This window comes from Balaenoptera acutorostrata, chromosome 10 (genome assembly GCF_949987535.1).
Source record: "Balaenoptera acutorostrata chromosome 10, mBalAcu1.1, whole genome shotgun sequence".
NCBI lineage: Eukaryota > Metazoa > Chordata > Mammalia > Artiodactyla > Balaenopteridae > Balaenoptera > Balaenoptera acutorostrata.
Genome location: NC_080073.1, coordinates 62,004,403 through 62,026,632, shown reverse-complemented (window position 1 = coordinate 62,026,632; position 22,230 = coordinate 62,004,403). Strand labels below are relative to the sequence as shown.

General features: G+C 41.1%; 1 long non-coding RNA gene and 1 other non-coding gene across 3 annotated transcripts in view; one reads left to right on the top strand and one right to left on the bottom strand.

Moving 5' to 3' along the window:
• LOC102998281 (uncharacterized) overlaps positions 1–22,230 on the top strand; it is an 86,544-nt gene that overhangs the window by 43,014 nt on the left and 21,300 nt on the right. For both annotated transcript variants that reach the window (XR_009009406.1, XR_451415.2), the window contains exon 3: positions 2,011–2,047. This is a non-coding gene — a long non-coding RNA (uncharacterized LOC102998281). The remainder of the gene's footprint in view (positions 1–2,010; positions 2,048–22,230) is intronic.
• LOC114238494 (small Cajal body-specific RNA 20) lies at positions 3,549–3,680 on the bottom strand. The gene has a single exon (XR_003623841.1). It is a non-coding gene; the product is annotated as a small Cajal body-specific RNA 20 (non-coding RNA).

Here is a 22,230-nt window from a genome sequence, read left to right as displayed (position 1 = left end):
GTTATTGATTCCTTCTAGTGTATTTTTCATTTCAGTTATTGTGTTGTTCATCTCTGTTTGTTTGTTCTTTAGTTCTTCTAGATCTTTGTTAAACATTTCTTGTATTTTCTCAGTCTGTGCCTCCATTCTATTTCCGAGATTCTGGATCATCTTTACTATCATTACTCTGAATTCTTTTTCAGGTAGATTGCCTATTTCCTCTTCATTTATTTGGTCTTGTAGGTTTTTACCTTGCTCCTTCATATGCAACATATTTTTTTGGTGTCTCATTTTTTCACTGTCTCATTTTTTCTTCCTTTTTTTTTTTCTTTAATGAGGGGGATGTGTTCCTGTCTTACTGGTTGTTTGCCCTGAGGCTTCCAAAACTGGGGTTTGTAGGCTATTCAGTAGAGTTGGGTCTTGGTGCTGAGATGAGGAACTCTGTGAAACCTCACTCTTATGAATATTCCCTGGGGTCTCAGGTTCTCTGTTAGTCCAGTGGTTCAGACTCGGAGCTTCCTCCACAGGAGCTTTGGCCTGACCTCGGGCTCATGAACCAAGATCCCACAAGCTGCCTGGGGAGGCAAAAAAACAAGAAACAAAAAACAAAAAACAATAACAAAGTAAAAAATAAAATTAGACTAGGAAACTAACAGATATTTTGGGAAGAATATAAAAATAAAAATATAGATGAATCAACAACTAGAAGCTACATCAGTACCACAATAGTAAAAAAGAGGAGGAGGGAAAAGAAAAAAAAGAGGGGGGGGAAGGCCTTGGCTGTGGAGTGTGGGGCCTAAGCAAGGACAAGGTTTGGGGGGTGGGCGGGGCCAATGCTCAGGACCCACAGGGCTGGAAAAGGCTTTGAGGGCTGTGGGGGCTGGGGCTTAAGCTCAAGGAACAGAAGGGGCCCCGGTGTGCCCCCCACACCTGGTCTCAGAGGACAGGGGACCTCATCTGGGAGCCCAGCAGGCTTTTTGGGCTCTAGTGGGTGGGGCAAATGCCGTCTTCTCCTCTCCTGCTTCTCCGGTCTGTGAGGGCCCCTCCTGCCTGCCTCTCCTGATCTCCCCTGCCTCCCTCCTATGCCCCCATGACCCATGCAGCTTGGATGGGGCTTTGAAACGGGGGTACCGGCCTGGGGGCTCAGCAGTCTCCCCAGCCTGAGTGGGCCAGGCGATCACCCTCTGCTTCTCTCCCACTCTTCCTGAAGAGTCCCTCCAGTCTGCCTCTCTTGATCTCCCTGGCTTCAAAGGCACTGATCCTCTCTGGCCTCCAGTTCTCCTCCCCTCTCAGTCCCCCTATGTCCTACTGGTTCACTTTGGGGTTCCTCCTGTCTCCTTGTGCATCAGAGTCCCCCACCAGCAGCTGGCAGGCGCCCTAGTTTTGGGGAGACGCTAACTCCGTGTCTTCCCACACCACCATCTTGACTCCACTTCCTCCTAATGTGCTTTTTAAGATAAGGAAAGCACTGTCGATTAAACATTTCTTCACAGAAGTATCATAAATATATTAGGTGTCAGCAAGTGTGGTTCCCAAATTGGTCAAAGTGCATTATTCACAAAAACAAGGCAGATGTTATTTGTATAGATGCTGTAGTTTTTGTTAAAATTACACACACATACATATACACAAAATCCACTACCACTTCACCTCTAACTTTATTATTGTGTCTGTCTATCTATCTATCTATCTATCTATCTATCTATCATCTATCTATCTATCTATCTAATGTTTATTTTAAATAACCTCTGTGGCAAGGTTAGTATCTGAGAATAGTGGCCCAGAGCCTTAGACTATCAACCTACAGTGGAAAATCTCGTTTCACAAAATGGCTTGGAATTAAAGGGAAGTTTTCTGGGGTAAATCTCAGTGAGATTTTTGGCCTAGAATAGTGAGTCAATTCAGCTTTGGCTGCATAATAACTACCCCAGATCTCAGTAGCTCAAAATAACATGGTTTAATCTTGATCTTGGCTACACATTAGGAGGTCCATGTGTCTCTCATCTCCTAACTGCACTATATTCTTTTCAGGGTGATGATGGAAGCCAGAAAGAGCAAGCCCAAACAGGTGAGCACCCTTGAGATCTCTAATTGTGTTAAATGTGCTAACATCAACTCTGCTAACAATGAAAATTGACCAAGGTGAGTCACATGGCCAAGCTGAACATTAATTAAACTGGACATCCCCCTACACCTCCCTGGAAGTAGGGGAAGAGACTAAATATTTCTGAACAATAGTCCAAATTACGGCAAATACAAAATCTCACTTTTGCCTTGGGCATAAATGGCCTGGAGATGGACAGTGCTGCCCTAGGAACACCCAGACCTGACATTGCTCCCCACACGGCCTGGGTTCCTGGGGAAGCCAATGATGCAACACAGAGCAGCTGCCACTTCCCAGCCTCTGTGTAGCCTCTGTCTCACCTGTCTGCTCTGACTGGGGAAGGGAACAGCGAGCTGGGTCCTGTGCAGTGTAAAGGGAGGCAGCGTCCTGTGGTGGAAGGGTTTGGGCCAGGATATCAGAGAGCCACAGTCTGAACCTCAGTTTGGTACTTACCACCACGATGATTGTGGAAAAGATGATTTCTTGTAGTCTCTTTTCTAAATGCAAGCTGAGAGTAATATCCTTGTGAGAACAAAACTACCATATAAGTGATGTGTCTGGCATGGTGCCAGGCCCAGAGTAGGTGCTCAATGGACCTGAGTTCTCCTCCCTGTTGAGGGAGGAGGCTTCAGCAGGGCTGGGTAGAATAAGTGATGTCAACTTCTGATGAGACAATCATTCATCTCAATATTATTACCTTGCCTGGTGCTTAACTCTGGTACTATTGCTTTACTTTTTTTTCCCCCACAGAAAGTGGTTTATTGCTTTTAGAACAAAATAAGATGCTCTCAGAATTTTTTTAGTGAAGAAAATACGTTTAGAACTTCAAAGCTGTTTAGACCTTTTCTAAAACACTATTTTTATCAGCTGATAAAGTAGGCACTTCAATATAGAAAACTCTCCAGAAGCAAGTGCCTGGGCTGGATGGCACAGCTCACAACTGTGTGGTCCCCGAGCTGTCTTACTGGATGCGGCTGCCTGCTCAGAAGTGGGGCTTGCACTTGCGGCCGGTGTACTGAGTGTCAGGTTGGACCTCCTTGCCCTGCCGCCAGCAGCGCTCCTTCTTCTCCAGCACCGACTCTCGGCTCTTCCTCACCACCCCCGCCTCGCCATCCTGTATGGGACCCTGTGCAGGCGACACAGCTGTGAGCAGGTGGACCGAGTGGCCTGGCTGGCACCCAGGTTAATCTGGGCAGGGAAAAGTGGTGAGCTTCCCCCGAGTCAGGTGGCCTCAGATGCCCCTTCCACAACAGAAGTCCCCATTCTGGACACCCCCTTCCTGGTGACATCTGTGGGGCAAGCAGGGGCCAAGCTACTTTTGGGGCGACCCAGGCCAGGATCGGCTCACAAGAGCCTATCCAAGGAAAGCCAGAGGCCCTGTGCCCACTGCTGCCACTTAAGGCCCTAGTCTGGCTGTGGGGTCAGTACGCTTGGTACAGACCAAGTTGGGGCTCCCAGCAAATACAAATGTCTGAGGTAGGAAAACAAGGCTGCCCAGCTCGTGGCAACCCTGACAACGATCCTCAAGGGGTGATCTTGGCCTCTAGTCCTGGCTGAGGAGAAAAGGGACCTCCCACAGCTCTATGGGAGAGAAGCCCTTATTGCTTTACTTTTAATGTGCCTTTGTCTCTGCAATTACATTAAACAATTTTTGGAGGAAAGGGTCTTATCGAAGGCTCCGGGTCTCACACAGTACTAGCAGCGTCACCCTTGTGAGGAAGAGTCGGGACAGGAGAAATGAGATCTCTATGTCAGTCCTGGCCTTGCCACCTTGAGCTGGCACTTCCTTTCTCTGGCTGTCTTTTCCTCATCTCTAAAATGGAGATGGGACTCCAGCCCCTAGAACTATGCCTGAACCATAGTAGAGGTTCAATGAAAATGCCTTGGGTGAATGAATAATCCCTATTCACTCCAAGAAGTTCTAAAATTCTATAATAAAGTTGGCTTAAGGCAGAGAAATAAGTGGTTGAATTTTTAAAAATAAAATGAATTAAACATTATTTCCAACAATACATCATCAGATTTCATAGCCCTCCTTCCCAGAAAATAGTAATTTGAAACAAATGAAATCCTATTTGCCATGTGAAAAGATTCCTCTCGAAGTCAGTTGTGATTTCTATTTAGCCATGAAAAAAAAATCTATTCTGGCAAACATCTTTCTAAATTCATGATGTTGACAAATCCTCCAGTTATACTATGCAACTTGGTACATTTAGTTTGTCTGATGACCTACAGCTTTTATATGATAACACAGCAGACCTGTTGGATATTGAATAACTATCATGGGTTCCCCATTGACTTTCAACAATGAAAATTTCTGCATCAACCAAAAACATATTTACCACTGAAACACAGGAATATTCTTTGTTGGTTCCCCCCCCCCACTCCCAAATTGTCTGTAAACCTAATTTTGCAGTAAAAACTTGAATATACCCACTGAAGCATCTATTAAAGTGGTAGAAGGGATGGTTGAAACCAGACCATTGTCGTGCTTTCTTATGGAATTCCTGGAGGATGATTTATGGAGCTTTAGTCAGTGTCACTGTTTTTATCATTCCTGGCACCAGTTTATGCTGGGAAACATTTTTTTCACTCCTATAAGAAACCATGAAGAGTTTTGAAGAGATGAGGAAGGATGCAGTCTCTACTGTCTCTCCCTCTAGCCTTGCTGTCTAGAGAAAACAGTTCAGCAATTTCTTTTAGACCCATAGGACTTCTCCAGTTGTCTAAAACTGGACCTGGAATCAGAGGGGTCTGTATTTAAATCCTGACTCTGCTGAAACAGTGCAGCTCACATGGGACTCGAGCACAGTCTAAACCCATATTGGGACTTGAACCCATGGGCTGGGACTCGAATCCAGCCTAAACGCACTGTCCTATTTTTTTAAAATTGGGGTATAGTTGTTTTACAATGTTGTGTTAGTTTCTACTGTACAGTGATGTGGAGTTCCCTGTGCTATACAGCAGGTTCTCATTAGTTATCTATTTTACACATATTAGTGTATATACATCAATCCTAATCTTCCAATTCATCCCACCCCTCCTTTTCCCCCTTGGTGTCCATATGTTCTCTACATCTGTGTCTCTATTTCTGCCTTGCAAATAGGTTCATCTGTACCATTTTTCTAGATTCCACATATGTGCGTTAATATATGATATTTATTTTCCTCTTTCTGCCTTACTTCACTCTGTATGACAGTCTCTAGGTCCAGCCATGTCTCTATAAATGACCCCATTTTGTTCCTTTCTATGGCTGAGTAATATTCCATTGTATATATGTACCACAACTTCTTTATCCATTCATCTGTCGATGGGCATTTAGGTTGCTTCCATGACCTGGCTACTGTAAATAGTGTTGCAATGAACACTGGCGTGCATGTGTCTTTTTGAGTTATGGTTTTCTCTGGGTATATGCCCAGTAGTGGGATTGCTGAGTCATATGGTAATTCTAATTTTAGTTTTTTAAGGAACCTCCATACTGTTCTCCATAGTGGCTGTATCAGTCTACGTTCCCACCAACAGTGCAAAAGGGTTCCCTTTTCTCCACACCCTCTCCAGCATTTATTGTTTGTAGATCTTTTGATGATGAGCATTCTGACTGGTGTGAGGTTATACTTCATTGTAGTTTTTATTTGCATTTCTCTAATAACTAGTGATGTTGAGCATCTTTTCATGTGCTTCTTGGCCATCTGTATGTCTTCTTTGGAGAAATGTCTATTTAGGTCTTCTGTCCATTTTTTGATTGGGTTGTTTGTTTTTTTGATATTGAGCTGTATGAGCTGTTTGTGTATTTTGCAGGTTAATCCTTTGTTGATTCGTTTGCAAATATTTTCTCCCATTCTGAGGGTTGTCTTTTCATCTTGTTTATGGTTTCCTTTGCTGTGCAAAAGCTTTGAAGTTTCATTAGGTCCCATTTGTTTATTTTTGTTTTTATTCCATTACTCTAGAAGGTGGGTCAAAAAAGATCTTGCTGTGATTTATGTCAAAGAGTGTTCTTCCTGTGTTTTCCTCTAAGAGTTTTATATTGTCTGGTCTTACATTTAGGTCTTTAATCCATTTTGAGTTTATTTTTGTGTATGGTGTTAGGGAGTGTTCTAATTTCATTCTTTTACTTGTGGCTGTCCAGTTTCCCCAACACCACTTATTGAAGAGATGGTCTTTTCTCCATTGTATTTCCTTGCCTCCTTTGTCATAGATTAGTTGACTATAGGTGCGTGGGTTTATCTCTGGGCTTTCTATCCTGTTCCATTGATCTATATTTCTGTTTTTGTGCCAGTACCATATTGTCTTGATGACTGTAGCTTTGTATTATAGTCTGAAGTCAGTGCGTCTGATTCCTCCAGCTCCGTTTTTTCCCTCAAGACTGCTTTGGCTATTCGGGGTCTTTTGCGTCTCCATACAAATTTTAAGATTTTTTGTCCCAGTTCTGTAAAAAATGCCATTGGTAATTTGATAGGGATTGCATTGAATCTGTAGATTGCTTTGAGTAGTATAGTCATTTTCACAATATTGATTCTTCCAATCCAAGAACATGGTATATCTCTCCATCTGTTTGTGTCATCTTTGACTTCTTTCATCAGTGTCACAGTTTTCTGAGTACACGTCTTTTACCTCCTTAGGTAGGTTTATTCCTAGGTATTTTATTCTTTTTGTTGCAATGGTGAATGGGATTGTTTCCTTAATTTCTCTTTCTGATCTTTCATTGTTAGTATATAGAAGAAACACACTGACTTTTAATTGCAATCACACACCTGTTCTCCGGACTTAATGAAGCTCAGGTTCTTTATGTCTCATCACAAAAACAATTCAGTGAGAGACAAATTGAAAGGTAAGAAGTGCATTTACTTAGAGAGAAACACACTCCATAGACAGAGTTCAGGCCATCTCAGAAGGCGAGAGGCCCCAAAATATGGGGTTGTTAGTTTTTATAGGCTGGGTAATTTCATAGGCAATAAGTGGGAGGATTATTCCAACTATTTTGGGGAAGGGGCAGAGATTTCCAGGAATTGGGCTACCACCCACTTTTTAAAATAAATTTATTTTATTTATTTAATTTTTGGCTGTGTTTCATCTTTGTTGCTGCATGCAGCTTTTCTGTAGTTGCGGCCAACAGGGGCTACTCTTCATTGCGGTGCACATGCTTCTCATTGCAGTGGCTTCTCTTGTTGCAGAGCATGGGCTCTAGGTGTGTGGGCTTCAGTAGTTGTGGCACACAGGCTCAGTAGGTGTGGCTCACAGGCTCTAGAGTGCAGGCTCAGTAGCTGTGGTTCAGGGGCTTAGTTGCTCCACAGCATGAGGGATCTTCCTGGACCAGAGATCGAACCCATGTCCCCTGCATTGGCAGGCGGATTCTTAACCACTGCACCACCAGGGAAGTCCCTGCCCACTTTTTGACTTTTTATGGTTGGCCTCAGAACTGTCCTGGCAGTGATGGGTGTGTCACTTAGATGCTAATATATTACAATGAGCACATAAGGAGGCTCAAGGTCCACCGGAATTCAAATCTTCTGCCATCTTGTACCTAGTTGGTTCTACCAGTTTTTGTCCTGTCCTATAGCTATGCCATTCTTTTAAAGGTTGTGCCCTGCCCCCTTCCTTTCTGTTTCACTCCCACTCAGACAGCTTACTTAACCTTTTTGTGGCTCAATTTCTTCATCAATAAGATGGAAATTAGAATTACTCTTGTGAAAATTAAATGAGTTGCTATACATAAAGGGTTTACAGTAGTTCCTGGTACCAGTAAGCACTATGTAATTACTTGCTACCATTATTATGTCAATAGCATCTTTCCTGGTTTATTGTTTCCACTTTGTTGTTTGAGTCTGGATACCACTGTGGTTACAAGTTGATCGACTTCTTTCCTTTTGCCTGCTCACCTTTCATCTGTTTTCTGAAACATCTATTCAAAACTGGAAAAAAAAACCCATCTTTAATAAAAGCAATTCATCAGGCAGAGAGGAATTTCTAAGCTGTTTAGAGAGGTTACTCTCTTTCTCCAGCTTTGTTGAGTTTTATGTTTTCCTTTGGGCAGCAGACTCATTTTGAAACAGTAAAGAGTAGTGAAGCTCTGGTCTTGCATCAGAATGATTTCTGATGCATCCAATTTGCATGTTGAAAGTCATCTTTCCAGAAACACAAAGCCATCATTTGGGGAAAATCATCATTTCTCCAATTCAGTGTCAGTAAAGAATTTCCTGCAGCAAGAATGAAAGACAAGCTTAGAAGATGCATCTGAGAAGAAACTAAAAATAATTAGATTTTATTTATAATGGAATTCACAATGTATTAGGCACCTTGGGGGCATCATTGTGTTCTTCTCATTAGTTTCTCTTATATGTTCCATTGCCTTTCATTAAGCTAGCTCATCTCTCTCTTTCTGGAGAATCAAAGCAGGAATTTAGACTTCTGGGGCACATCAATAAGCCACCTGTTGTAAGATTATTCATTTATTGGGTGTGAGGGCAAATTGGGAAAGAAAAAGAGATACAATATTTTAGAAATTGGGGTGCTGTAAATTAGGTCAAATATTTGCCTTTAAAAGTTATGTCTCAGAATGTAAATGGCTTATTTGACAAGTGTCCTAGATGGCTTATTAGAATATAGTACAGATTGCCCGGACATTTTGCTAAAGAAAATGGTTTGCCTCCCTTGCCAAAATAAATCACCTTGGAGGCAATTAATATGTCCCTAAAAGGTCTATTACAAGGCAACCTGTGACCTTTGATATGTGGCAGAATTAATTAATGTCTGTAAAAAACATTCCAGTTTGGCATCTGTGTTTGAAAGCAAAGGCTAAGTGGGGGTGGCCGTGGGGGCTGTAGTGAATCAAGAGCGCCTACCTTTTCGGGCACTCCAGCGTTTAAAGACAGTTAAAGGAACCCAGTCGGAAAAAACCCAAAACACAAATATTGTCCCCATGAGTCTGATGGAGTGCAGAAATGTTCCTGTTCTTATATTCACTGATCCCTTTCCTTAAACTGAGAATAGAAGCAGAAAAATGGAGACACAGTCTTGCTGCTGTTGGGTACAATTCTTGTGACCTTTTCCCATCTCTATGAATGTAAATGCAGAAGGTGAGAAGAGCAAGCTTCTATTCTTAGGTAACATTAAAAAATACCTGCCTCTTTCCCTCCATTTTCACAACCGGATCCTACTCACTTTCCCTCTGGGCCCTGAGAGAGCTCCTGGTCAGCTTTCCTACACGTCCTTTCTCTTGGAGCAGCAGAAATAGCTGTTCTCTCCTAAGGGTCATTTTGACCATGTCATTCCTCTTTATTTGAATCCAGATTTGCCTCTCAATTGCTTTTTTCTTTCTGTCAAGGAAAAAAACTACAGGCATATTTTTAAAAACTTTAAAAATGTAATAAATCATGAAACATAAAACAAGAGCAAACTACAAACTTAAATGTCCCATAATCCCTAAACTGTTTCTAATACTGGTGTGTGTGTGTATGTGTATGTGTATGCCATCCTTACATGGTGGCTCAGGGCTCCAAGAGGAAATTCCCGGAGGCATGAGTGGAAACTGCCAGTGTAGGGGGTGAGGAAATGCACAATGTCACTTCTGCTGTTAAAGCAGAGTCTGCCCAGATTCTCAGGGGGGCGTGGCAAAGAACTTGTGGCTATCTTTAATTTGCTCTAGCCCACCCTTGGGTCACAAATTATTTATGATCCTCTCATATGCAAAATACTCCCGTCTAAGATCACAAAGTCTCATCCCATGACATCAGAGGTTGGCAAATTTTGGCTCTCTGCTATTTTCATAAATAAGGTTTTATTGGAACATAGCTATGTCTGTTAATTTGTATATTGTCTGGTCTATGGCAGCTTTCAGGCTACCACAGTAGAGATGAGCAGTTGTGACTGAGCCCTCAAGGCCTGCAAGCCTGGAATATTGACCATCTGGCCAACCGGTGCTATCAGCTCAAAATCTAAGAGCTCATCTTCTAAATCAGAGCAGGTACAGAGGAGGCTCCTTAAGTGTAGTTATTTTCTATCTGAAGACCCGTGAATACCCAGTACACAATGGTGGCTCAGAGCCAGGGTCACCTCAATAGACACTCCCATTCAAAAAGGAACAGGAGGCACGTAGCTGTCATTAGTCCATTGCAATTCTAAAATTGGGCAACCACATGTTGCCAGTTTGATTACGGCACAGGCCTGCTCCCTGGGAAGTCTTTTCCATGGCTCTTGGCTTTACTCTCTGGGCTTTTGGTTCTGCCAACATTATCCTTCCTTTTCTATATAACCCATGTTGGAAGCTGAGTGGTTTTCTCAAACTACTTCTTGTCCATAGTAGGTTGGGATCGTAAGATATCTTTTCATTTTGAACTGTCTCTGTCCTTTTTAGTCCAAGCTGGTAAAATTCTTTTATAAAGTTTTTGGTTTTCTTAGGTATCAATTTATAATAAACTTCTTTAGACAGAAGTCACACCAATATTTCCTTTCTTGGGCCCTTCTCTATCTCTGGCTTCCTGTGAGGCCACTAGGGGATAGGCCCATAAGATTCTAAAAAGCCTTGTTGCTTTTTAGACTGAGAAGGTCTATGTAGCAAACCCTTAAGATTCTTAGAAGTTCTCCTAGGTACACTCTTAAATATATATGAGGTCTTAACAAGAGGTCACGCAGCCATACCTTGAAATCTTTACCCTGAAGTCATGCTTTACTGATGACACCCTGGGTTTGATCTTTGCCTTGAATCTATTTTCTTGAGAATATTTTGCTGGGAGAGACTGTGGATATGAAACAATTTTTATTTTCAAACCAAGCAAGTCCTGGATTCCTCATATTTTCTCTAAATTTTGCTTGAAAACTTAATAATTCTTTTAAAAGTTCATCTATCTTCTCTAGTATGTTGACAAAGGAATCTGGAAGCAAGTTGGCAGCTTCCACATTCTGCCTAGCAATCTTCCCAGCAGATCTCTGATTTCTTTAGGTGTCCTTTCTATTTTCCATATAACCACAGGGGTCAGCCTTGCCAGACTTTCCACCACTACATAATAGTACCTTCCTCACCTCCTTCAAATCCCCACCAAGTGTCTCCCCAGGCCCTTTGAGCTTCTGCCTGTTGTCCAGTCCCAAAGCTAATGCATATATTTTACATTTTTGTTAGGGCAGCATCCCATTTCCAGGTACTAAATTCTCACATATCTTCTATATTTAATGCATAATCACAGACATGATTCCTTTTTACCTTTCTCCTTCCACAACTTGATATACTCTCTCCTGCACAAACACAAAATTTAAAAATTACCCTTTCTTATTCTTTCTCTGGGTCTTCTGCTTTAAATGACCACATTTTCTGAATATTCTGACTGAGTTAAGATTTATGTTAAATAATTCTTAAGTCAAATAAAATTGTTTACACTGAAATTATTTCCTAGAATTGCTTTCTTCAATCTTTTTTAATGCTGCAACTTGACAGGAAAAATTGAAAGAAAAAAAAAAAGGAAATTAAATATAAAGATGAGAAAGGTCACAGGTGGCTACCTCTTTATAACAGGGTAGAGAGTGCAGAAATAAACCCATGCACATATGGTCAATTAATCTATGACAAAGGAATATACAGTGGGGGAAAAATAGTCTCTTCAATAAGTGGTGCTGGGAAAACTGGACAGCTGCATGTAAAAGAATGAAATTAGAACATTTTCTCATATCATATACAAAAATAAACTAAAAATGGACTAAAGACTGGAAACCATAAAACTCCTAGAAAAAAACATAAGCAGTACACTCTTTGACATAAGTCTTAGCAATATTTTTTGGATCTGTCTCCTCAAGCAAGAGAAATAAAAGCAACAATAAACAAATAGGACCTAATTAAACTTAAAAGCTTTTGCACAGTGAAGGAAACCATCGACAAAACAAAACAAAACAAAAACACAACCTAATGAATGGGAGAAAAATATTTGCAAATGATACGTGTGATAAGGGGTTAATATCTAAAACGTATAACAACTCATACAACTCTATATCAAAAAAATGAAACAACCCAATTAAAAAATGGGCAGAAGACCTGAATAGACATTTTTCTAAATGAGACATACAAATGAACAACAGACACATGAAAAGATGCTCAACATCACTAATCATCAGGGAAATGCAAATCCAAATATTGGGAGGATGTGGAGAAAATCGAACCTTCCTACACTGTTGATGGGAATGTAAACTGGCTCAGCTACTATGGAAAACAGCATGGAGGTTTCCAAAAAAAGTGAAAAATAGGACTACTATATGATCCAGCAATACTACTCCTGGGTATCTATCCAAAGAAAATGAAAACACTGATTCCAAAAAATATGTGTACCTCAGTGTTCATTGCAGCGTTATTCACAGTAGCCAAGATATGGAAGCAACCTAAGTGTCTATCAACAGATAAATGGATAAAGAAGATATATATATATATATATATATATATATATATATATATATATATATGTATATATATATAGAAGATTAGCCCCCCCAAAATGAAATTTTGCCATTTGCAAAATCATGTATGGACGTGAAGAATATCATGCTTAGTGAAATGAGTCAGACAGAGAAAGACAAATACTGATACTGTATGTTTTCACTTGTATATAATATCTACAAAATACAACAAATGAATGAATATAAGACAATAGAAACAGATTCACAGATACAGAGAAGAAACTAGTGGTACCACTGGGGAGAGGGATGGGTGGAGGTGCAGGATAGGGACAGGGGATTAAGAGGTACAAGCTACTAAGTATAAAATAAATATGACGGAAGACTGTAATGTAGAGCACAAGGAATATAGCCAACATTTTGTAATAACTTTGAATGGAGTATAATCTATAAAAATATTGAATCATTATGTTGTACACTTGAAACTAATATAGCATTGTAAATCAACTATATTTCAATAAGAAAGTTCAGGGACTTCCCTGGTGGCGCAGTGGTTAAGAATCCTCCTGCCAATGCAGGTGACATGGGTTCAAGCCCTGGTCTGGGAAGATCCCACATGTTGTGGACTAACTAAGCCCATGTGCCACAACTACTGAACCTGCACTCTAGAGCCCATGAGCCACAGCTATGGAGCCCGTGTGCCACAACTACTGAAGCCTGCTTGCCTAGAGCCCGTGCTCCGCAACAAGAGAAGCCACCGCAGTGAGAAGCCCACACACCACAATGAAGAGTAGCCCCTGCTCGCTGCAACTATAGAAAGCACAGGCGCAGCAACGAAGAACCAATGCAGTGGGCTTCCCTGGTGGCGCAGTGGTTGAGAGTCTGCCTGCTAATGCGGGGGACACGGGTTCGAGCCCTGGTCTGGGAGGATCCCACATGCCGCGGAGCGGCTGGGCCCGTGAGCCGCAGTTACTGAGCCTGCGCGTCTGGAGCCTGTGCTCCGCAGCAAGAGAGGCTGCGGTAGTGAGAGGCCCGCGCACCGCGATGAAGAGTGGTCCCAGCTCGCCGCGACTGGAGAGAGCCCTCGCACGGAAGCGAAGACCCAACGCAGACAAAAATAAATAAATAAAAAAAAAAAAAGAAAAAAAAGAACCAATGCAGCCAAAAATAAATAAATTTATTAAAAAAAAAAAAGGTTCAAAAAAATGCTTAGTAGTTAAGTATATCGTGATAAATAGCCATAGCATGGACTCTGACCTTTTTTTTTGTTCTCCATTCTCTAGACATCTTCCACCCTAATCAATGGGCAAGGCTGAGAGATTAGCAGGTGACTGTGGGCTGTGTCCAAAGAAGTAGTTGTTTCTGAGTTGCAAACACTGTTTTATCTCAACGAGTGTTTTGTTAACTGTCTTAATTCACTGGCACCATTTTTCTCAGACTTACTAGGGTGGTGTTTCTTGGGAAGGCTGTGGGGAAGGGAAGGAAGAGAGAATAGAAGTTAGAGGGAAGTAGGAGAAGGGGTATACATCAGAAACAGTATCACCCGGAAAGCTTTTTCCAAAATACACATACCTAAATATCCCAATAGGACTCAGTAGATCAGGGAGGTGGTTGTTTTCTCAGCAACCCTCCATAGTTTGGTAGGTAGGGTGGCAGTGTCTTCTTCAATAACTGGGCTTTGAATTCCATTTGACCAGGCAATTCTGCTTCAGAATTTTCTCAGCTGATGGTTGGGCGCTGGATTTGTGTCAGAAGAACTTTCTAGAACTTTGAACAAGTTACTTCTTTGGGAGCCTCAACTAGTACCCATCCTTCCTAGAGGAATTTAAAATATCATAAGGGATGCAAAGTACCTGAAAACTCAAAAGAGCCTTGAGGGTCCTTTCAAAGGCCCATTTCCCATGGAAGAGAGATGATACATGTTGTCTGTGTTCCTGCAGGCAATACAGTTTGAAATGAAATCATCTCAATTTCACTTTCAGCTGCAGCCTCAAGCATTCCCCCTTCTGAGAGTGAGATATTCAACCACTGTGACAGACTTCTGAGGAGGTCTTCAAAATCCCGTCAGGCAGCTGTTGGCTCCTCTCCCTCACCCAGGGTGTGGAAAGGTTGAGCTGGAGTCTTGAGGATGATTTTTTGGGGAGGACTCTCGTGTGTTCGGTCTCCCTTTCCCTGGCGAAGTGGGACAGGAGGCAGTCATCGAGGATGATCTCTGTTCAGTGGGACCCGAGGAGGGCTGGGCATGCTTCCCTTACAGCTGATGTCTGCTTGGTCCTGACAAGTGTCTTCTGGGCCATCTGGCTGTGACTGTGGAGAGGAGAGGGGGAATGAAGTGGCAGGACACTTCTCAGAAATTGGGAGTGTAACTGACCAGCCCACTGCACTCGCTCTTCCAGAGTCCATCTGGCTAAGGATGCAGGAGTGATTCCTGTGGGCTGGATGCAGTCAGCATGGAGGAGACGTAAGAGGGGTGTCTTGGATATTACCCAAGATAGTCACGAGTGCAGAACGCTGAAGTGTCCCCTTGGTTACATAGAGGCTGAGGGGAAAGTGAGGAGTGGTCAGCTTCAACTGTGCCGAGGGAATTTCAAGAGAGAGCTCCAGGGATGGTGGGGTGCAAAGGGCTTCAGAGAATCTACAAAGTGTGCTATGAGAGAAAAGCCCGGCCCTCAACATATGCCCAGCCCAGACAGCACCAAACTTACAGTACCACGAACTGGAGGAGGTGGAGGGGGTGGCTGGGAGGAGAAGTGACAGGTGGAGCAAGAGAAGATGGTGACACAACTTCCCACCACAGCTGCCAGCCCGAAGCAGGACAAACTGCCAACAAGCGTCGGAGGCAGAGGAGGAGAAAAACTTTAACTCTAAATGAAGTTGTAAGTTTATTCTTATTAGGGTATATACATACATATTATATTATACTGTATTATATTCTATCACATTATATTATATTATTCATATATATGAATTTATAAACTAGTAAAGAGAAAAGTCCTTGGAATTTCTCAAGTGTTTATGTGCTTATAGGGGCAGGAAAAGAAAATAATCAGCCCCTGAGAGCAGGCTTAAATGGCAGTGGGGGAAAAGAATAAAGTTGCTTTCTGTTGCACCTGAGGCATCTTACTTGTTTAATACAACGATTGTGCAGAGGACTGAGGCTAACGTAAAGTGCCATGTTATTCCACACAATTTTCTGGTCCCACCTCCACAGAGGACATATCGGTTTAGCTACTAAAGTGTTTCCCCAGCTTTCACAAATGTAGGCAAAAGTTGGTAGTTGTATCTCATTTCAGAAACCCTACCGACCCTTTGAGGGAGTGAAATCACCTGTGGATACTGAGGGCGGAGTCTTCCCCCATGCTATGGACCACATTTCAATTCCCAGCCATCATCTGATTATCCTCAGCTAACACCTGTGGACAGGGGACCCGATGGTCTTCCCATTTGGCACAACATCCCAGAGTCAGTGTCAAGGTAACAGTCTAACATACTAATCAGACACTGATAAATTCTGTAGGAAATACCTTTCAGAGCCTGAGACATCTCTTGTTTTGGAAAGCTCCTCTCTATTGTTATTTCTAGACACAATACTGCAAAATATTTGTTAGCTGAACTCAGCTGATTACTAGTTAAAAAAAGAAGTCAAAGAGTAGAAAAAGAGATGCAGAATTATTTTTCCTTTTTTGATTTATCCTGAGCTTTCTGGAAATGGTCTTGGGGATTTTCCTTTAATTACATGCCAGCTTTCCTTAAATGAAGGAGAAATTGTGCGGATGTTAAAAATCAATATGGACCCTACACTTTAAAAAATTTTAAATAAATAAATAAATAAGATTTTTTTCACTTGTGGAAAAAAAAATCAATATGGACCCCACACTTTCCTCTATAGCCTTCTTAGCTCTGGGGTTGCAGATTATAATGTGGCTTTTTTTTTTTTTTAATAAGTGTATTTATTTATTTATTTATTTATTTATTTATGACTGCGATGGGCCTTCATTGCTGGGCGCAGGCTTTCTCTAGTTGCGACGAGCGGGGGCTACCCTTCGTTGTTGTGCACGGGCTTCTCATTACAGTGCCTTCTCTTTGTTATGGAGCACGGGCTCTAGGCACGTGGGCTTCAGCAGTTGTGGCTCGCGGGCTCTAGAGCGCAGGCTCAGTAGTTGTGGTGCACGGGCTTAGTTGCTCTGCAGCATGTGGGATCTTCCTGCACCAGGGCTCGAACTTGTGTCCCCTGCACTGGTAGGCAGATTCTTAACCACTGCGTAATGTGGCCTTTTTTTTTTTAAAGAAAAGGGAACTGAGGGCAAGTTATAATTCCTGAGTTTTGAAAAAAATTCTGTTTCATTAATTTCTTCATTAAAATGAACATAAGCTTGACTTATTCTCTGACCTTATAGTCTTTAAATACAAACTCCACCCTCAGAGAGGCATTTTAGGGCATCTGCCCAGTTCACTGCCTTCTCCCCCGAGAGCTTCACTGTGGCCGCCCCCCTACAGTGTTTGCACACAACTCTTCCCCTTTGGCCACAGCAGACTGGACTAGGGGTAAACCTCCAACTGAGCCGGGTCAGTTTTGTCTTTCTTTGGGAATTTGGAATCAGGTTCCAGAAATGAGGCTCCAAAATTGAAGACAATTCTTCAATTGTCTTGCTTGAGGTGACACGGATTCCTTAACAGAAGCTTCCATTGTGAGGTGGCCATTCTGAGTCATACTGATTTTCAGAGAAAGAGAAAAGTTAAGCCAACAAGCTGAGAGGTAAAGAGCTGAGACCACACGGATGGGGAGTGTGAAAGTGAGGCCAGGAGAGCACTTGTCTTGGTCTCTGATGGTTTCCTCCTCCTGGTCTCAGTCCTTTGTGAGGCCAACAGCAGACCTTTGATCCATGACACTCCTCAAGGTCCTCATAACACTTTGCCCTTTTTGTTCACTGGATTAAGTGGGTTTCTATTATTGGCAACCAAAAAATAAAATTTACTGAGATATTCATCCAATTACAAAAAAAATTTCGGTGGTTCAACAAATTCTTTGGCTTCCATTGCCAGCGGCCCATCACTTAGAAATTTGCTTCTGTGGCCAACTTGATAATCTCAAAGGACATGCTACTTACACTCTCCAAATTTCCATTGTTGTCTGTAACTTTGTCTTGAAACCCTTGTAGAGAACATTCACTTATTATAATTGTAGGAGAACTGACCTTCTCAAGACTACACCATCAGTCACTGTTGATGCCTGGCAGGGTACCAGGGCTCCTCTGCCACGTCTTCTCCCATCATCTCCACAGGGGTCGGGAAGATGAAAATTCAAATGTTCCTACTTACTGGCTGTGTGCTGAGTGGTAATTTACTTAATATTTCTAAGAGTCAATTCCTGTATATGCAAAATGGGAAGGAGATATTAACATCAATTCTAGATTAACCAAATTTGAAAAGAAAATCCCTAATCACAGCAAAAGCATCATGGGTTATCTGGCATCATGTTACCTGGTTTGTAAGTTGAGGCCGAGCCTGCCGCTGGGGCATCACTGTGCAGCCTCCCCACCAAGGTCAGCCAGCTGAAGACCACTTTTCCCAACATTCCTTCTAATAACCACATTACTTATATGTATATAATTTACTTATGTATATAATAAAAAAATATAATGTTTCTAACTGGGATACAAAAGAGAAACAAAAGGAAATACATATATATTGTAAGTTAATAAGAATTTTAAGGTGTGAACTTATAAGTATCCTAGAAGGTAAAATAAAGTGGTCAGATGTTTGTACCCAAACATCCAACCTCCATGAATGTGCCAGTTACACATGCAGACTGATTCAGGAGTGTTGGATGGTAACTCACATTCTGGTAGCTGAGCTGCCACTGACAGCATGATACTCCCACACGGTAAACAACTTTTGGTAAAATTCTGAACAAAACAAAATACGACTTCCTTCGATTGACAGAGGTTGTTTATATGAAAATCCTTCAAAAATAATTTGTTTTCGTAGATAAAATATAATTAGGCTTGGATAATAATAAATTTGAAAAAGATGGATTTACTTACATGATGCCTGGTGGAATATTCTAAAGTCGTGTGGAATGCAGGAAGTTTGTTTACTGTGTTAGCTCCACTCACCGGATGTCAAGGGTAGCCCCCCATCACTGTGACAAACAAAGGTCCACTTCCAAGGGAAGGTGCCCCACCCCTGAGAGGTGCTGAGTAGATCATTGTGACTGAGGGAGATGCCCAGGGAGATGCCAGGTCTGGGGTGTCCAGGGAGCCCACCACCCAGTGGGATGAAGGGCTGAAGCTTCCTCCCTCAGGATCTGGTAGGTCTTTTCATTAACTTTTTAACCTGTAGCTTTTTAAGTCTTTTGTTTTATGACTACTTCTTAAAAATAGCATATTTTTTCTAAATCATTTTTAGACCCAATTTGAGAGACATTACCTACTCCTTGTTCTCTTGATTGCAAAGTCCTACTGTAAACCCACAAACCAGAGCAGTGCCAGCAAAGAGTGGATGCTCAAAAGATATCTGATAAGTGAATAAATAAACTATTTCTTTACTTTAATCTTTTTCAATGTTTTGGAAGTTATATATCTTGCTTTTCATCTTATATGTGATTATTTTAAGTTTTTTCTAAAGTATCATAACATGTTCTATAATTGTCAAAATGAGTTAATGGTAAAAACTTTTAAGAGGATTTCCATTTTTCCCTCATTACCTCTCAGCTTTTGTTAATAAAATATTGGAGTTTAGGTCTATATTATTATTAAGACTTCTTTCACTAAGAAACCTTCTCGTTTTGACATTTGCCTCTAGTTTTATAACGAGATCTACAATTATTTAGATACCATATTTTAATTAGTCTCCATGTTCACTGCCTATTCTTTTATGCTGGCTTTCCTCTTCTTGAGCTGTTAATTATACTTCTTCTCTCTGTTTGTCTTCAAATAATTTTTTTCAAGAAGGATAGAAGGGTGGCATCTTCCTGGGGACCTTGTATTTGATCACCTTCAGTGAAAGACCACTTGGATAAACATTGAATTCTTGGGTTAAAACCCTTGACTAATGAGTTTCTGAATAACTGAGAGTTGATTTGAGTGATGCAGTATTTTTAAGAATACCATTTCCAAGAACACTTATTTACATTGTTCTAAAATATAAAATTAGGAAAAGAACAGATGAATTTTTCAGCTTTTTAATGTGGAGCAACTTCTTTATTGCTAGTCATGAGATGCCCTCCCCACTTCCTTTTAGAAGACCAGGTGCAATAGGTACGTCAGAGGGCTTGGCAGTCATTTTTTCTTTCATTTATTCAAGCAAGAATACAAAGGTGTATGACTCATCAGCTTTTCTTGAGCAGTTACAGTTTTATCTCATAAACATGATTCAAAAGAAGAGAAGATCCTTGACATTTGAAGAACTTACTAACTTGTGCGAGAGACACAAAATCCTTAAAAATGATTGGGAAGTCAATTACAAGGCAGTGTATAATCTAAAACTACATATAAGGCATGTTTGTAAAGCCTAAGACAAATGTTACATGTCACAGGTAAAAACTATTTTAATTATATATATGTATATATGTGTGTATATTTATACACATACATACTTTATATACATAAGAGTTGTGAAACTATTTAATTTTCCATTTAGTGTATGCCAATCTCTGTTTAGGATACTGGAAATTTAAAGGTGATTAAAATTGAGTAAGGTATTCAAGGAGCCTCTAGAACGGTGAAGAAGAGAATCAGCTGCCAGAGAAGGCAAAGTAAAGAAAAGACCTGTTTGCAGTAAAACTGGACGGCACAATCTCCCTGGGAGAGGCGCATCCTGATGCTACTTCAGAGTGTTATTTGACTAGATATTTAGTTGAACAGAGATGGTATAAAACTTCAGGTTAAAGGGAAAATGCCACTGTATTTATTACTGTTATATAATTTTATCAGCCCAGAGGCAGTGTTGGCTTCTGACACTGCATATTGCATATTTGGCATTTAGAATTATTGCTTGACCTGATTTTAATTCAACCTAAAACTTTTTTTTGTAATATTAACATTTAGGGACTTTCTGCTATGCTCATCTTCAGAGAATAAAACACAGAGATGACAGAATTGGTAAACTCTAAGCTAACTTGGATTAATCTAAAAGTTTTGTGATAGTTAATTTTATGTGTCAACAAGGCCCGGTACCCAGATACCTGGTTAAACATTATCTTGAGTGTGTTTGTAAGAGTGTTTCTGGATAAGATTAACATTTGTGTTGGTAGACTTAGTAATGTAATAGATGACTTTCCCCAATGTGGGTGAGCCTCATCCAACCCCTTGAAGGCCTAAATAGAACAAAGGTGGAGTAAGAGAGAATTTGTTCACCATGGCTGACTGTCTTGGAGCTGAGACACTGGTCCTCTCCTGCCTTCAGACTCAGACTTGGACTGGAACCATTGTGTTCCCTGGATCTGAGGGCTTTGGACTTGGACTGGAATTAAACCATTGTCTCTCCCAGGGCTCCAGCTCCCTGACTGCAGTTCTTGGGACTTGTCAGTTTCCATAATCACATGATCCAATTCCTTATTATCTATCTGCCTATCTATATATCTGTGTCTGTCTATCTATCTATCTATCTATCTATCTATCTATCTATCCATCCAACCATGTATTATCTCCTATTGTTTCTGTTTCTCTGGAGAATCTTGACTAATACAAATTTTGGTACTCAGAGTGCTTCTAGAGAAACAGGATTTTAAGGATGAATTTTCTGAATTGGTTCTGAAAATTGGCTCTCTGCTCTGATTAGTTTTAAAGACGCTAATGCCTTTCTGGTAGTAAAGAGATCACTGATGATCCGTGCCTTGATCTAGCAGTAGAGATATGAAAACTATCATCATTAGATCCTCCTAACCAACAACTGCTTCTAAGAAGCAAGGCTCTAGGTAACTGTGTATATGACACTTTTCAAAGTTTTTGGCAAACTAATGAGTAGAGTGAGATTGGCTGGGTGCTCCTGTTGTTGCTGGACAAAGTGAGGAAAGAAAAAGCTGAGCTCAAGGATTAAAATTTGACAAAGATCAGTGTCCCGGAGGCTGAGGAGTGGATTATAATGATCCCATAACCTGGTACCGGAAGTGGTGTTTGTACCAGGTGTCAACAGGTTCTGTGAGCAATTAGCAGGGTCTTTAAGGTTAGGGACAAGATTTGTTTACCTCTGAAAATCTTGTAAGGCTCTGGGCATGGTACCTTTTTACTGGTATGTACTCAATAAAGACTGGGTAAATTGGTCCACATTCTTGATGATGGGACACTTCTCTTCCTGTTTTGATTTTCAGCAGCAATAGGACAGTCTAACAGTTGATGAATGAGTGCTAAGGTGCAGTGTTCTGTGAACTAATAAGGTAAATTTATCTATATTAATTTGCCTTACCCCAGGACAAACACTTCCTTGGATGGCAGTGTTTTTTAGTTTATAACTGTCTTGACTACTAGTGAGAAAGTCAGTGCATGTAAATTCTAACGATGTTAACTTTAGGGACGTACATTGCATATTTTACCTCTGTTTTCCCCCCACTTCAATTAAGTAGAATAATCATATTAACCAAATCGTCAGGCTGTTATGAAAAATATTTTAATAAAATATCCTCACACCAGTGTATCCCTTTGGTGATGAATAAAAACATGGCATAATCTCCAGCTCAGTAGGAGGGAGAAAATTGCCACAGGAAGTTCTGAGATTCCTCAACTCACCTGGGAACAATTACAATAATGATCATAATGACAATAATAATAGCAAAAACCCCA